Source organism: Ciconia boyciana, chromosome 6 (genome assembly GCF_034638445.1).
Source record: "Ciconia boyciana chromosome 6, ASM3463844v1, whole genome shotgun sequence".
In the NCBI taxonomy this organism is placed as follows: domain Eukaryota; kingdom Metazoa; phylum Chordata; class Aves; order Ciconiiformes; family Ciconiidae; genus Ciconia; species Ciconia boyciana.
Window position 1 is genome coordinate 22,026,501 of NC_132939.1, and position 16,256 is coordinate 22,042,756.

At 41.3% G+C, this 16,256-nt stretch overlaps 1 pseudogene; it reads right to left on the bottom strand.

Annotated features, from left to right (window-relative positions):
• Positions 1-1,555, bottom strand: part of LOC140652860 (ETS homologous factor-like) — a 7,262-nt pseudogene extending 5,707 nt beyond the window's left edge.
• Positions 1,556-16,256: the final 14,701 nt, after the last annotated feature.

Consider the following 16,256-nt stretch of genomic DNA (forward strand, 5'->3'; position numbering starts at 1 on the left):
CTGGTCCTCAAATTCCCTTTGAAATACACGGATTGACCCACAAACATTGGGGATATGTGGTTGCTTAGCTTTGTAAACAGTGGAATGCTGTGTAGCTCGCCAGAGCCCAGCTTCGAAATTCTACATATCCAGCGATTCTTCCCACAACAAAGGGGCCAGGACTGAAAGCTCTTGCTGGTCCTCATTTTCCTGTTGAAATACACCGATTGACCCAGAAATATTGCGGATATGCACTTGCTTAGCTTTCTAAACTGTGTAACAGTGTGTAGCTCACTATCCCCATACTCCAGCTCTGGAATTCTACATGTCCAGTGGTTGCTCCCTCATGATTTCTGCAGGTGTGAAAGCTCTTGCTAGTCCTCACTCTCCCTTGGAACCGCACTGACTGCCCCACAAACATTGGGATCTGCACCTGCCTGGATTCCTGAAGCTGCTACTCTCTATAACTCACTCTCGCCAAAGTCCAGCTTCTAAATTCTACATGTCCAGCGATTCCTCCCCCAAGAAAGGGGCCAGGAATGAAAGCTGTTGCTGGTAGTCATTATCCCATGAGACCATACTAATTGCCCCACAATCACTGGGATCTGCACCTGCCTGTATTCGTAAATGTGCCACACTCTATATCGCACTCTCCCGAGCCCAGCTCTGACATTCTGCATGTGCACCCATAACTCTCACAAGACAGGTGCCAGGACATACACAAACAATGAGGATACGCACTTGCTTAGCTTTGTAAACAGTGTAATACTCTGTAGCTCACTCTCACCAGAGGCCAGCTCAGGAATTCTACATGTCCAGTGCTTGCTCCCACATGCTTTCTGCCAGGAGTGCAAACTCTTGCTAGTCCTCACTCTCCCTTGGAACTGCACTGACTGCCCCACAGACATTGGGATCTGCACCTGCCTGGATTCCTAAAAGTGCCACACTCTATATCTTACTCTCGCCAAAGCTCAGCTTAAAATTCTACATGTCCAGCGATTGCTCCCACAGGAAAGGGGCCAGGAAAGAAAGCTCTTGCTGGTCATCATTTTCCCGTTGAAATACACCGATTGACCCACAAACAATGGGGATATGCACTTGCTTAGCTTTGTAAACAGTGTAACATTATTTAGCTCACTCTCGCCACAGGCCAGCTCTGGGATTCTACATGTCCAGTAATTGCTCCCATATGCTTGCTGCCAGGAGTGAAAGCTCTTGCTAGTCCTCACTCTCCCTTGGAACCGCACTGACTGCCCCACAAACATTGGGATCTGCACCTGCCTGGATTCCTAAAGGTGCCACACTCTATATCTCACTCTCAATAAAGCCCAGCTCAGAAATACTACATGTCCAGCAATTGCTTCCACAAGAAAGGTGCCGGGAGTGAAAGCTGTTGCTGGTCCTCATTATCCCTTGGACCCGCACTTACTGCCCCACAATCATTGATATCTGCACCTGTCTGGATTCGTAAAGGTGCCACACTCTCTATCTCACTCTCCAGAGCCCAGCTCTGACATTCTGCACGTGCATCCGCTGCTCCCACAAGAGAGGTGCCAGGACTGAAAGCTGTTTGCATGTCCTAGTTGTCCCTTGGCATCGCATTCACTGCCACACAAACATTGGTTCTGAGCACTTGCTTATAGACCCAAGACTGCAATGCTCTGTATCTCAGTGTCGCCAGTGCCCAGCTTCGAAATTCTACATCTACAGTTATTGCTCCGACATGCAAGATGTCACGACTAAAGGGTTTATTGGTCCTCATTTTCCCTACAAAGCACATGGGGTGCAGGATAGACATTGGGAATATGTACCTGCCTGGCTTCCTAAAGGGGGTACACTCCCTATCTTACTGTCGCCAGTGCCCAGCTCCGAAATTGTAATGGTCCAGGGATTGGTCCTACACGAAAGGTGCCAGGAGTCAAAGCTCTTGCTAGTCCTCATTATCCCTTGGAACCGCACTGACTGCCCCACAATCATTGGGATCTGCACCTGTCTGAATCCTAAAGGTGCCACAAGATATATCTCGCTCTCCAGAGCCCAGCTCTGACATTCTGCATGTGCAGCCATTGCTCCCACAAGACACGTCCCAGGACTGAAAGCTGTTTTCCTTTACTCATTGTCCCTGTACCATTGTCACAAAGCAACAGTGTGAATTTCTGCAATGTGTTTTTTGCATTGATAACACAGCATACAGACTGTGAGATCATCCAGACAGGAAATTGTTCGTAGTATTGTAAACATCAATAACTGCTTAAACAGAGAATAACAGTTACTGTACTGTGCAGAAGGGATCTTAAATGTTGTATAAACACAATGTGATAGGTATAGCCCTAAGAAATGAGTAACAAGAAAAAAAGTCCTCTCCTTTTTTTCCCACTCAGTGAAGACAATTGAAGAAAATTCTCAGTTCTCAAGGTTGTGGAAAAAGACTACTTTTTTTGATGCAGTGTTGTATACATGCTTCTGAGCTTGTGAACACACAAGGCAGCACCAGTCCATGCTGTGTACTTTGTGTGGCACTGAAGTGCCTGAGCCTTGGTGCTTAGCTCATGAATAAAGACTTGTATTTTCAAATAAGATCTACTGAGCTCTCGAGAGTAGCAGGAAGAAATTATTATAGGATTAGCCCATGATAACATCTTTCACAGTTTTTAATAAAAGTGCCAATCACAGAGCTTTGCAGACTGATTGGAGAAGTATTGCTGATGACTGCAAATAGACACTAAAGATTTCCACAGTGAGATGTTTGTGATTCAAATGCAGCTCAGATTTTGACTGGCTGAAATGCACTTTGTTCACAGTCTATTAAACTGGGTTCATCTTATATTTCCTCAGTTTATGGCCCATTATTATTTTTTATCTCTCTCAATCATCAGAGTGACTCCAAAGATACTTTGACTTATATTATATGGTCTGGAAAGTCTGGTGGTGAAAATAAATGGTAACCTTTTTTATTCTTTCAGCTACAGTAGCAGAAACTTGATTCCGTTTCCTCCATTCAGAACTGACCAACACCAAACATCTCAAGGTCAACTCTCCTATCATACCAGAGGATGTGATGAACACACAGTATTACATCTTTTTCCCTGCATATGTAGCTCCTCTAAAGAAGAATCATGCCACTTTCCTCAGAATACCAGAAGTTTGTGGGAGATCTATCTGGAAATATATTTATTGGAAGAAGACCTCCTACTTAACCAAATGATGGACTAACTGAATTACTTAACCTTTTTCTTTTTCACAGAAATGTCCCCTACAAATCCTGAAATACTTCTGAAGAACTTTATGAAAAACAAAAATTTGAAGCTTTAGTGGCATGCATGAAATACATTAAATATTCAATTTCTCCCTCATTGACTGTGCACCACCACCTGCATCACCATCAGGAGTCTCACCCTGATATTTGCAGTGAAGATAAATAACAATGCTCCAAATATCTAGGTGGTTAACTAGACTGAAATATTACTGTGATATCATTGTGATTTTTTGGGAAGTTATTCTTTATTTCTCTGGCACCTGGGCTGGCACAGATGTTCACAGACATGAGTCTCTGTGAGATTGTTCCATGGCAGCCAGTGAGGAGGGCAACTTAGAGCAAGAACCAGGGCCTCTCCCAGGCTCTTTTCCAGCAAGTGGGAGCTTCGGCCAGGATGGCATGAACCTTGGGGCCACGGATGAAACTGTCCTGTACAAAAGAGAGTAACTTGCACAGATTCCTTGCACAGCTCCCTAAGGAGATAAACCCTGTGGATCTGACCAACGGAGTAACCAGAATTTTAGATGTTTCTCAAATTCCTGCTTGTCTATAAAGCCTCAATGTCTTCCTGCAATGATCTGCTGATTAGTGATCCCGGCAGTAATTCTGTGGGCCTACCTTCTGCAGCACTGCAACTTAAATGTGATCAGCCCATAGGAAGACATGGCTAAAACATCACACTTCTGATAGCAGTTTTGTGCTCAGCATTTACCAGCAGGGTGAATTGTGATTTATCCAGGATTTTGCTGTGTTTTATAGCATCTACTCCCACAATTTTTCCCAGTCTCCTGAAAATGTACAGATTTTCCATGGGTTTTTTCTGTGTAATCCCATGTAGAGACAGCAGAGTTCATAAGTAATAACATAATTAGTAACATGTTCAAACAAAGCAGCAGCATAACACAAGTTCCCAACATCTCTTCTGACATATCATTCCCTTGTATCCAAGTGATCATCTCCACCAGACAGGGTGGGGTTGAAGAATGATGGAAGCACTGACAATCTCCTTGGCATTATGTGGGATGATAATTGTATGTTAAAGATTCACATGCTGCACACTTTCTGCTGTAAAAAATATTTTGTGAGAAACCATTGTTGAATGTTTTCAATATTAAAATTGAAACTGGTGTCAGAAAGAAATATTGAGAAAAAAAATACCAAAACACCAAAGCCTGACTAGAGACTTGGTGGTGAAAAGTAGGCAGCATCTGATCTTTTGAGTTTATCTGGCAACAGCTGTTTGTGTTTGTAGCTGGAGATGGTTCGGAAAGGAAGGATTGGTTCTCTAGCCAGGCCAGAAGCACGGCTTTGACTTCTTTATGGAAAAGTCTGCTTTGCTGGATTCACTTTAGTGCAGAAAAGGCTCTGTGCACTTTTTAACTCAAGCAATGGGATTTATTACATCGTGGGAGAACTTGTTGCTCTCTCTCTTGCCTTCTGCTTGAGAGAAAGGAAGCAGGGCCATAGACTTCCCAGAGGCATTAGTCTCTTAGGCTGCAATCTTAGGCACTAGGATAGTGAAAAGGTTCTACTTTTAGCCCCCACTCATCTTCTAACTACATTAGCCGTGTCCCAAATTTAGATGCTATGAGTGGGCAGCTGCTCCAACAAACAACAGTACCTAGATGTATCCCTGCTAATGAGTGTCAGGTGGAGTGAGGACCATTTTTGTCATGTCTACAGATATGAGGGTCAAAATGCTTCAGTTGTTTTTTTAAAGGGAAGAAAAATCAAGGTTATATCTTTGACCTTTGAAGTATGATGGGAATTCCCCCACAACTAAACTCAGAGGGCTTAGAAAACAATAGTGTTGCTCAATCTGAGACTGCTTGAGGGTTAGAAACAGTAGGAGAGATCAGTATATTTCTATAAAAATTATCACCCTCTAAAAATACCTTTAATCTGTTAATTAACATAGTAGACAAAAAAGGAAAATTAAAAGTGCCTATTTCTCTCAGAAGTCTAGATGGCAAATACTCATGTAGACGTCTACACAGGAGAGGTCTAGACTTACCCGAAATAAAGAATCTCAAGCAAAATCAAGTAAAACCAAGGATCTGAAGGTAAAGAACATAAAATTTATTCTGACCTGGGAACCATAATCTGTATGCATTTGCTGCCCCCTGAAAATTTTTTCACCTTTCTGTTTCAAAACTGTGGGACAATAAGAAAGGTTGATTTAAAGACATGTATAGGCACAGTAGGTTAATGACTCTGTCTGTGTCTTGGGACAATATATTTAATAATTTTTAACTTGAGGCAATTTTTCTTTCCTACTTACAGGAGCCTACAAGGGCTTTATTCATGAAAATGGTGCTTTAGGTAAGTCTGAATAAAGCTATACCTTTCTTCACACCTTGTAGATTCTGTAGCTTTGTAAGCTCGAGTCCCCTTTATTTAAGGTCAGTTCCCTAACCGTAAGGCTGTAAAAGCAATCCACCTGAGCTTTGGCTCAGAAAATTATTGCAGCTTAATAAATTAGTCCATGCAGTGTGAAATTCCTTTAATTAGGCTAATTAAAAGAACATCACCCTGCAGCATGGCTGTCTCATAAGAAATAAAGGGCATAGGTTCTTTAGGCAGAGAATGTCAAATGCTGCATCTAGTGGCCTGAACTGAAAGGCAGTTTGCCCTGTGGCAGACTTGACTGAAGCTCACTCTCTCTGCTAGGCAAGTTTTGGAGATATTGGTGAGTTTGGATGCCTCTAGCATGGTGGGTGAGGAAGGGTGACTCTGTGGGTCTTAGTGAGGCTAGGCTGTGTGCTTGGAAGCTGACATTTTTGTGGCTTGAACATAAAACCAGCAGAAAGGAGAATTTTGGATAACTTTTGATTATAATCTGTGAGTCTGATTCTTCTATTTTGGGCACCATGAGAAATATGTGATTTTATGGTACTCAGTCTGTGAAATTCCTGAGTGGAAGGTGCTATGTGATCAAATAATTATTAGTTTTTACAGCCAAGTGCAGGGAACCGTGTTGTATATTATCTACCCTAGCACAAAGCAGAGAGTGGTGCAGATCACCTGTCTTATCCCAAATCTATGAAGTAAGAACAAAGCAGAGGGAAGGGTAGTAAATATATCTTGGGAAGGGGAAGCCCTGCAGAAAGCATGCAGCCAGTTCTGAAAGGTGGGGGGAAAATAATTTCTCCTCTTGACTCTCAAGTCATCAGCTGATGCCATGAGCTATTAAGGTTAAAAAACATTTATTGCTGTCTTTCTTTGCATAACTGCAGTGGATAATCATGCTGCTGAGGTTGTTGAAGCCCAGCTGCTCCATTTGCCCCAGTGATAACCACAGGCAGCCATGCTGTAAAAAGTGTTTCCTTTTAGGTATCACTGTTGATTGTCCTAATTCTTAAGACACATCTTCAAGAATGCTATGTCCTATTAACACAGCAGCAAGAAAATGAAACCTTATTCCCCTCCTGTGTATTTTCAGTCTAGTTTTGTATGACTCTTTGCTGAAGTCAACTGTAAGAGAGCTTGTGTAGGCCAAGCCCTAACCTGCCACTATTGCCTCCAAGCCCAGCAATTCAAACCAGAGCTGCACTCCTTCCTCTTATTGCTGTTGAGGAAGAACCTCCTTTCTCAGCAAAAATAGCAAAGGAAGGGGAGGAAGCATGAAGGAGGAAAAAGCAGGATACAAAGAAGTTAGAACTTCGGGCTGCAGCATCAGAAGCTGGGTGAAGGGAAGGAAATAGGACCTGGGATAAACATTTCTGCTGCTGTATTAGTAAGTTGGCCAAAGCAACTAAAGCTGTATTTGGAAGTTGGCCAAAGCAACCTTGCTCAGCAGGGTTTCCACAGCATTTTGCAGCATGGAGGGAACTGGTTTCCCACCTTTTACCGCTTCCTGATGACCAGTGCAGAGCCAGGCCTGAGCACAGACTGACACAGCCTCGTTGAGCGTGCAGTGACAGTGAGATCCCATTCCAGCCAGAGGACTGTCAGAGCATGTTGTGCTCCATATATAGGCTCTGGGTGCAGGGCTGCAGCAGGTGGATCAGAGCCGCTGCTGGGATGAGCATGGCTCTTTCTGTCATCACCAGCAAATAAACAGTGGGACACATAAGCAGCCACCAAGTTCAGTGTGCTTGTCTGGGTGGGGGTGGGGGGGAGGGTGGTAAGAGAGGGCAGCTTTGCTGCTCCCCTGGAAGATACGTAGAGCAGGGTCCCAGTAACTCGCAGGTTATGCTGGTGTGAGAGCACTATTTGCTTATTCCTCACTGATGTATTTTGAGCTCTGTCTCCTTCCCACACTTGCTTTCAGTGCAAGACAGTTTTCTTCCTTGTGGTCCTTTAGTGAAACAAAAAGCCAACCATTTTGTAAAATGGGTGAAACATGATATCTGGCCCTTTGCCAGTATTGTATAAATGCTTACCTATATTAACAGTTCTAATTAGTATCAATTTAAAATGTACTGGGCATCTAACCACAGGGACTGACGACATTTGCTCACGCATTGATCCTTCAGCATCAGATCCTTTGCTTTTTATGGATGCTGTGTTTCTTAGCTCATGAGCATTCAGTCCCACTGACAAAGCCTGCAAAGCTAAAATCAGCTACTATGGATGGGATCAACCTCATGCAGTGTTTATGTGCATCCTCCCTGTGTCCTCCGTCACCTCCCCAATCATGAGAAGCACCTGGAAAAGCTGTAACAAATCTCCTAGGTGCACCATCACTTTCAGCCTTGGGTTTAAACAAAAGCTCAATGTAGTTCTCAAGTGAGAAACTTTAGATTAAAATACAAACAAATGAGTGAGATATGGTGCCAAGCTTAGAGCAATTAAGGGATTCAATGAAAGATTAAACTTTAAAACAGTATTTGAATCTGTTTCTTAATCCTTGAAACTCAAAGGCACAGAAAAGTAACCTCTTAATTGCTACACACCTGTGCATACCTTTGCCACTGCCTGCAAAGGCAGCCCATATATGATCTAGTGACCAGAAAGGTGGACATCTCTCAACCATAGAGCTGTACACAGTTCCAGTTAAATAAACTCTTCCTTCTGTGTCCATGTATGAGAAATACAAATATTCTCCCTTACAAGCACAAAGTCTCTCTTATGGTTTTCTCTTCATACTAATCTAACCTCATGAGGAGATGTTCATGACCTGAGGCACAAGATTCAGGGAGAGGAAATACCTTTGACAGCCTTAGCTGGAAAACTTGATTATGAGAATGATTAAATCCTGTAAGAACCCATGATCTCCAGGAGACTTGTAAATGAATGGGACTAACCAGGTAACTAGTTAGATTTCTATAAAATTTTTATCACCTTCAGTGACAACATAGAAGGGCAAAATGTTCACTAATCCCGATTTAAATTCAACTGGAGAATACAGACAGGAAAAGAGCAATGGTTCTTCTTTCCACATCAGGCTTTCTAGATGGTGGTTCAAATAGATAAGCCTCTTTCCATTGGAAGACTTTCTTCTTTCTAAACCAGTATACCATTAATATTGCACACTAGTTTCTCCACAGAAAGTGTTGCTTCAAAAGGCCTTTCAAATCATGGTCTGGAAATTCAGTGGGCTACGTAGATCCTTTGGGACACAGTGAAGAGCAGCTCAAAGCCCAGGGACCACAGAAAGCATCTAGCAACAAGGACACCTGTGCTTGACTTCCTGTCTTGCTATGCGTTTATTTGGAGAAACACACAGATTTGAACTTTTTCTTCAGTTTAATCCTGAAAATAGGGGTAGCAGTAATTAATGCTGACAGAAGCACAGTGGGTACCCATCGCTATTTGGGAAGGTCCCTGAAGCCTGCTTTAGTGTTTCATTATGTTGAATTTCTCCTTCAAATGACCTTGTAAGCTATGAAACTAACCCTTAACTAGATGGCTTCCAGAAAGAATTTCTGTGTCTGTTGTTTCTCAGGAATGTTGGGTAGAACAGAAAGCTTAATGCTGCCAGTGCTGTTGGCTCAAACAATGCTTTTGACATTTTGGGAATTAAGCATGAAGGACTAGCAGATAAATGGCACATTGTTGTGCATGAAGCACAATCCTTAACCCTTCCCATGTCACAAAAGAATATGTGCATAACATGGATGGACACAGAAGAGGCACTTTGGAGAGTGCATATGGCTTTCCTTTTGTCATTACAGAGGATTCACATATGAACTAAGAATCCCAGAGACCTTGTGGAAAAACTGTAAATGTTAGGGCAGATGAGTGATAGAGGAATGACAGCAGGAGTGAGCAGCTTGCAAAGTTTTGTGTGTATGACAGAAAATTGGTCAGAGTGTCAGCACGTTAACAAGTGTTAACATGTGCTGAGTTTACATGCTCTAATTTACAATGGGGAGGTGGGAAAGTGGCTTTCAGGCCACTACTGCAAACAGGGAAACATCCTGGAAAGATTGTCACTGTGGTGATGGTCAGGATTTTGCAAATGCAGCAATGGAGCCAGTCCTTGTCTTAGCTCAGGAGTTCCTCATTAATAAGGCACATCAGCATTGTAAGTGGAGCCTGGGAACTATGTTTCTGGTTAAAGAGGAGAGTAAGAGGAAAAGCAAAGGAGCAGGGTCTGTGGACAATAAGTGTAGAAGCATAGGACTGTAGAAATGAGAAGACAGAAGAAAAAGTGATAGCACACTTACCTAGAAATCCTGGGAATCGCTGACCAAGTCCATTCTTCTGTTTTGAGGCAGAATCAACATCTAGACAACATGAGAATTTTTCATCCAACCTCTTCTTAAAAACCAGTGGAGCAGGTCTCTCACCTACGCTCAGTAGTCCATTATCGTACTGTTTTGGATAGTATGGATCCAGGCTGTAAGGTAGCGAGAATACCAAGAACACCTTCACTCCTGTAAAAAGTGTTTTTCAATCAATACAAGTTTTTAATTCACATGAAAAGCAAGAGCAATGCAGCATCCTCCTTTGTCATGCTCTAGAACTGGGACAGAGGTGTTCCACTTGCTGGGTCAAAGCCTGCCAACAGCAATCACACCTTTGTCCATCTCATGTCCAATTAGTCATCGTATCTGACCTGGCCTTGTTTCTGAAAGGATCTGAAAGCTCTGAAAGTATCAGAATGCAGGACTGCGCTGCAAAAATTTGATGAAAGCTAGGCTAGGATAAATTATCCTTGCTAAAAGGAAAATTAAATATCATCTTACCCTCAAGGATTAAGCTGCAGTGATTTAAGGCTACATGAGAAGACTGAATTGAAGGTTTAACATGCTTTAGCACAGACATATCAACTTCACACACTTAACTAATTCATGTCCACTTTCCTGAAGAGATAAATGGCAGTCAAAGGTCAGGCAGGCAGCTAGGGAGCTGAACTGGGAGCTAACAAGTATAATGTTACTTTCTGCAACCATTGTTATGTTTTTCTTTTTATATGGACCTCAGCTAGCATTACAACATGCTATACATCTCCAATTACCACTCATTAATTTTCCATTATGCTGGTTTACAGATCTCTCCCAAACCAACTTTTAGTGAAGAAGTTTAGAAGGTGCATCTTTACTGCACATGCAATTCCTTTTACAACATTGAAATACTGTAAGGTCTTAACATGCTCAGCCTGTACCAAGCCCAAGTCAGATAGTAATCAGTTGTCATGTTTTGAGAACATTTGCTTGCAATAGGTCTCTGTACATATCTGCGAGGGAAGAGCTGCAAGTGAGGTGCACTGACGGGGCAGAGGCAGGGAGCAATGGGGAACTGCTGTCCTGCATCTGTGCTAAACACCTAGAAAATGAAGGAAGTGTCTTTTTTTCACTTTTGCTGTTGGGGTTTGCAATGGTGTTTTCAAAGTTTTGGTTTTTTCCGTTAGGATATCTCAGACTCTGCATTAGAACAGCATTAGCTGTCCTGTAGATTAGACAGAGATTATGAGAGCGGGATACACTTGTAATCAGATAGTGCTTTTGCCATGCTCAACAAAGTAAGCTTTATAGCCACAAGGACCACTCATATTTTTTACTTCATTTTTTTTTAGTCAGTAGTTTGTATTATTCTTTGTTCTATCTCTTTTTTATGTAAATCTGTGAACATTACTTTTTGGAAGTAATCTCTAGCATTTTATGTATTTTTTTAATAGGCATTTCAGTTTTCAAAAAGGAACAGTCTCTTTATTTGTATATTGTGCCTGGAAGGAGGCTTTAGTGCTTAAGCTGACTGCAGTCCTCATTCACTTAGACACCTGATGAGGTAAATTTCCTTAATGTGATTCCCATTAAGATAAATCAAATCCTTTAAGATAGAGGCGTGATTAAGTATAGGAAGGTAAGTAGCAGCTAAGTGGTTCATCTGTCTTTGCAATGTAATTCTTGAAATGAAAACAATAACCATCCATAATCTAAAATTTTTAGAAGAGAATACGTTGAAAAAACCTCAACAGAAGCAGGTTTGGATAGTACAATTTGCTCACAAGTCCTGTTTAGAATCACCTATAGAATAAGGATAAAATATGGAGGAGAATTATAAATGGTAAAGGCTCCTTTCTGCTCATTCAGGATGTTTTTAAGTGTTCTAAAGCTCCAGGAGTTTGAATATGCTTCCATTAAAATTCTATCCACAATTTATATATATGCCAATGCTTGTAAGTGCTTCACAAAAATGGAACTCTGATCCATTTTTATGGAAACTTGTTATCCATCTTAATCAATCAACTACAAATGGCACCAACTGACTGTCTGCAGTAGCCTCACATGAGATCTATATATAGACACATTTTGCAACTATCCCTCTTTTTAGCTCATTAGGAAAAAAACACCCAAACAACAAACAAACAGAAGAATAACAGCGTGATCAAGGAAGGAATTATGCATCTTGTGGCACTGAGAAACCTTAAACTCACTTCAGGCAGAGAATTTCCAATAAAGCACATCATTACAAAGTAGTCTGTATTTATTTAGACCATAACGTTACATACAAATCTCACGGTCTTTGTAGTTTTAAACCATAATGTAGTTACCTTTAACTTATGAAACTTTTTTGTTTGACTGCAGAGGGAAAAAAGTTGGTTTCTTGTTTAAAGTCTGCTTCCATGTAAAAAAACCCAAAATAGAGAAAAAAAAAAAGATAAATACTCTGGAAGGACACATGCATGTCTAGAATCCACAAAGATATGTAGCAAGATTGGAGCAAGACATGGAGCAAGATTACCACATTAAATGTTCTCAGGCAGGCGTGGGTCCCAGGCTGAAAAAAGGACCAGGCTGGACTGATAAAATAGATTCAGCTAGTGAGTCAATTTCTTACTTCTGTTTGCATTGGCTCCAGGCTTCACTACTCATCCTGGAAATTTCTCCTTGGAATATGCAGTTACTGCTTGGCAGAGGTAGTGAAGGCTATGTAGGCAGGTGCAGGGGCCATGTATACTGTCTTCCCAAGCAGGTAGGAGCAGTAAAGAATGTAGGTCATGGCCTTAAACTCCCACCTTTATGGCTCCTTGTTGAGAAGCAAGATCCAAGTCTCTAGGCAGAGGTTAGGAGATATTTTTTTTTTTTAGACAGTAGTCATTGTATTTTCTGATAAGTACGTGCATGCAAATCTGGTGTGGAATATGCCAAGGCAGCATTTTTTCCACCAGAAAATTCCCTTTTTTAAAAATTGAAATATTTTGTGAAAATATATCAACTTCAAGAGAATATTATGTGAAATGGCATTTTTGGTCAAATCGGAAGGTGAGGAACTCTACTTGGTTCAAGTAGGTGAAGTTATGTGGCAATAGCAGGATGGATACAAAGTTTCTTACAGCAAAAGATGTCCAAGATTATACCTGAGGTAAGAGAACACTCCATCCATTGAACTGTAATTTACCAGTTAATAAAAAGCAGAGGTCTTGATTTTTTTAGTGAAGGAATACTCAGGTGCAAAAGAAACAACCCTACAATGAATTACAGGGTAGATTTTAAAAGAATGCAGCTGTCTGTTGTCAGAACTGTGAAAACACACAGATGCTTGTTTCCTTGTGTAATTGCTACTATTGCATAAGTGGTTGCCAGCATGGTAAACAGTGAAGGTGAGACAGTGAGACAGATAGCTAGAACAAATATGTATTTATTTGTCAATGCCACTTTGGTGAGTGTAACTACAAATAGATTTGATATTGTATAGCCAGCGTTGGATATTGGTAACATTTACCAGCAAATTCAATAGTGAGTAGCAGCAGCAGTCCTTTTATCAAAGAAAAGCATCATAAACACTGTATTTGACTATATATTTTTCTATGTGACTTTTGATTACTCCTGAAAGAGCATTGTGCTAGTTTTGGCTGGCATAGAGTTAATTTCCTTCCCAGTAGCTAGTATGGGGCTATGTTTTGGATTTGTGCTGAAAACAGTGTTGATAACACTGGGATGTTTTCATTACTGCTGAGCAGTGCTTACACAGAGTTAAGGTCTTTTCTGCTTCTCACATCACACCGCCAATGGAGTAGGCTGAGGGTTCACAAGAAGTTGGGAGGGGACATAGCTGGGATAGCTGACCCCAATTGATCAAAGGGATATTCCATACCATATAACATCATGCTCAGCAGTATAAAGCTGGTGGGGGAGAAAAAGGAAGAGGTGACATCTGGAGTGATGTCTTCCCAAGTAACCATTACATGTGATGGAGCCCTGCTTTCCTGGAGTTGGCTGAACACCTGCCTGGCAATGGGAAGCAGTGAATTAATTCCTTAATTTGCTTTGCTTGCGTGTGCAGCTTTTGCTTTACCTATTAAACTGTCTTTATCTCAACCCCCGAGTTTTCTCACTTTTACCCTTCTGATTCTCTCCCCATCCCAAGGTGGAGAGGGAAGTCAGTGAGCAGCTGTGTGGTGCTTAGTTGCCAGCTGGGGTTAAACCACTACAAGCATTAATCTTTTCCCTGCAACTGCTGTGCAAGGGCTATAGGATCCATTGCTGTCATCTGCTCTCTCTGTGATACCTTTTATCTTATTTCTTTAGCAGGGTGAGGAAAAATAAAATACCTTTGATGAAACTACTTTACACAAACCTGACAGTCATCTCCCACTAAATTACCCAATACTGTAGTCGACTTCCTAGATGCTCTGTTAGTGCAAGACAGCTAAATGCTGTTAGAATCAAGGGCAGGAAAAGAAACTGTGACCTCATTTGAGGAAACAACTTGAAGACTCAGCACAGTCTGCTGCTAATATTCTCAAAGCTGCTGGTTTTGGAGTTTCTTTTCAGGTGTCCCTTGGATCTTCCCTACTGTAGAAACATTAAATGATGTTTGCTGACTCAATATTAAACTCTGAAACTACTGCTAGATGTTTTCTGTTTTCCAAATTACAGAATCATTGGAATTGACCTGAATTGTAACTCATCAGCTTAATTCTGCTGAATATTGCACTTAATTCTTAATTCTAATGAATTACTTGTGTACCAAATAGGCTCAGATGCTTGGCATCCTTCTGTTGCTATGATGTTGTGGCAGAAATACTATGCAATCACTAGACTGAGATCCATTAATTGCAAAACAATCAGATGAGTTAACAGTTCACATATGGCTTCTTGTCTCTGCAGTCTTGTTTCCTCAGAAAGCTTGTGTGTGTGTAAGTTCATGTGCATCTTTCCTGTCTGCCTCCTTGTACATTTTGAAGCTATTGGACACTTTTAACTATATTGGAGACATGAGTAGCAGTCCCAAGGACACCACAAGTTCAATAGAAATGGTCAGGTGAGGAAAAAGAGGAGACCCTTCAGGTCCCTCAGTAAAAAACAACATCTAGAAAGCGCTGCAACACCTACTAGACAGGAGAGAAGCCAGATGAGATCTATCTATTGTTAGCAGTTCTGCTGTGGGAATCTCTGAGGCACAGCCCACACAAGTTTTGAGAACAGTGCAGAAGACCCAAATCCACAGGCAACCAGGATTTCTTGGTCTCACTGCTTGTAGTGTTGCTCTCTCTGACTCCCCCCTTTTCAAGAAATTCAGTGCTTTAACAAATGAAGATGGGGGACTCCTCTGACTCCTGACAAGAGGAGGAATGCTTAAAAATGAAGATAGAGTCTCAAGGATGCATTTTTTCAGGGGAAACACTGATTATGTAAGGACTGCTATAGAATTGCTACAAGTTGACCCTAGATCATTTGGATTTTTAGAATTAAAGTAAAACCCTGATTTTTTTATTTTTTTTTTTAAGGCATGTCATACCTGGATCTGATTCTGCTCAGAAATTTAAATTGAAACCATCATTAAACTCCAAGTTTCCTCAGACTCACAGACCCATTTTTATCTTATGTGACGAGTTGCACAGATTACATATGTCGAATGAGACAGATCTCATCTTCTGTGAAGAATAAGTCAGAGTTTCCCAGAGCTGTGCAAAATGAGTTAAAGGCAATAGTAACTTCTTCATTCTTTGCAAGGTGATGATAAAAAAAAGATCAGAGGACTCACTACTTTTAATTTTGGCTTTTTCTCCACCAGATGGTGCTCTTTCCCTTGTCCTGACGTTGTTCAGGCCCAATCAATTAATACCTAGCCGTATTAGCCCCTCTGCATGTCTTTATCTTTCTCTACTGACAATGTGCACCTGGATGCATTGCACTGGGTAACTGCCTTGGCCAGCCCGCTTTCTAAGCTCTGACGTCCAGTTGTGCATGACTGCTTTACAGGATGTTTGGCATCTCTTTTGTTCTTCAAAATCTTATGCTTCGTTTTGCATAGAGTGATATTGCAACTGAGTTCAATCACATTGCATCAATACATCCCAAAGCTTTGTTACCACCATACATATACACTTTTATGGCACTATCTGAGACAATCAAACCAAGAAATGAGGTTTGTGCAATTTTGTGCAATTCCACACACCAGCATGAGTGTTAGAGGTCATGATGTATTAATCAAGCATGGGATTATGACCTGCGATGGAATATGTTAGCTCTTTGGAAATCATGTATTGGTTTCTCCAGACTAGGTCTGTATCACTGTAAACAAGTGGATGACATGCCAAATTAAAAACAAAGGCTGAGTCAAGCAGGAAACAAATCTGATTTTACAGCATCTACATCCTGTGATTTCCAGAGCACTTGCTGCA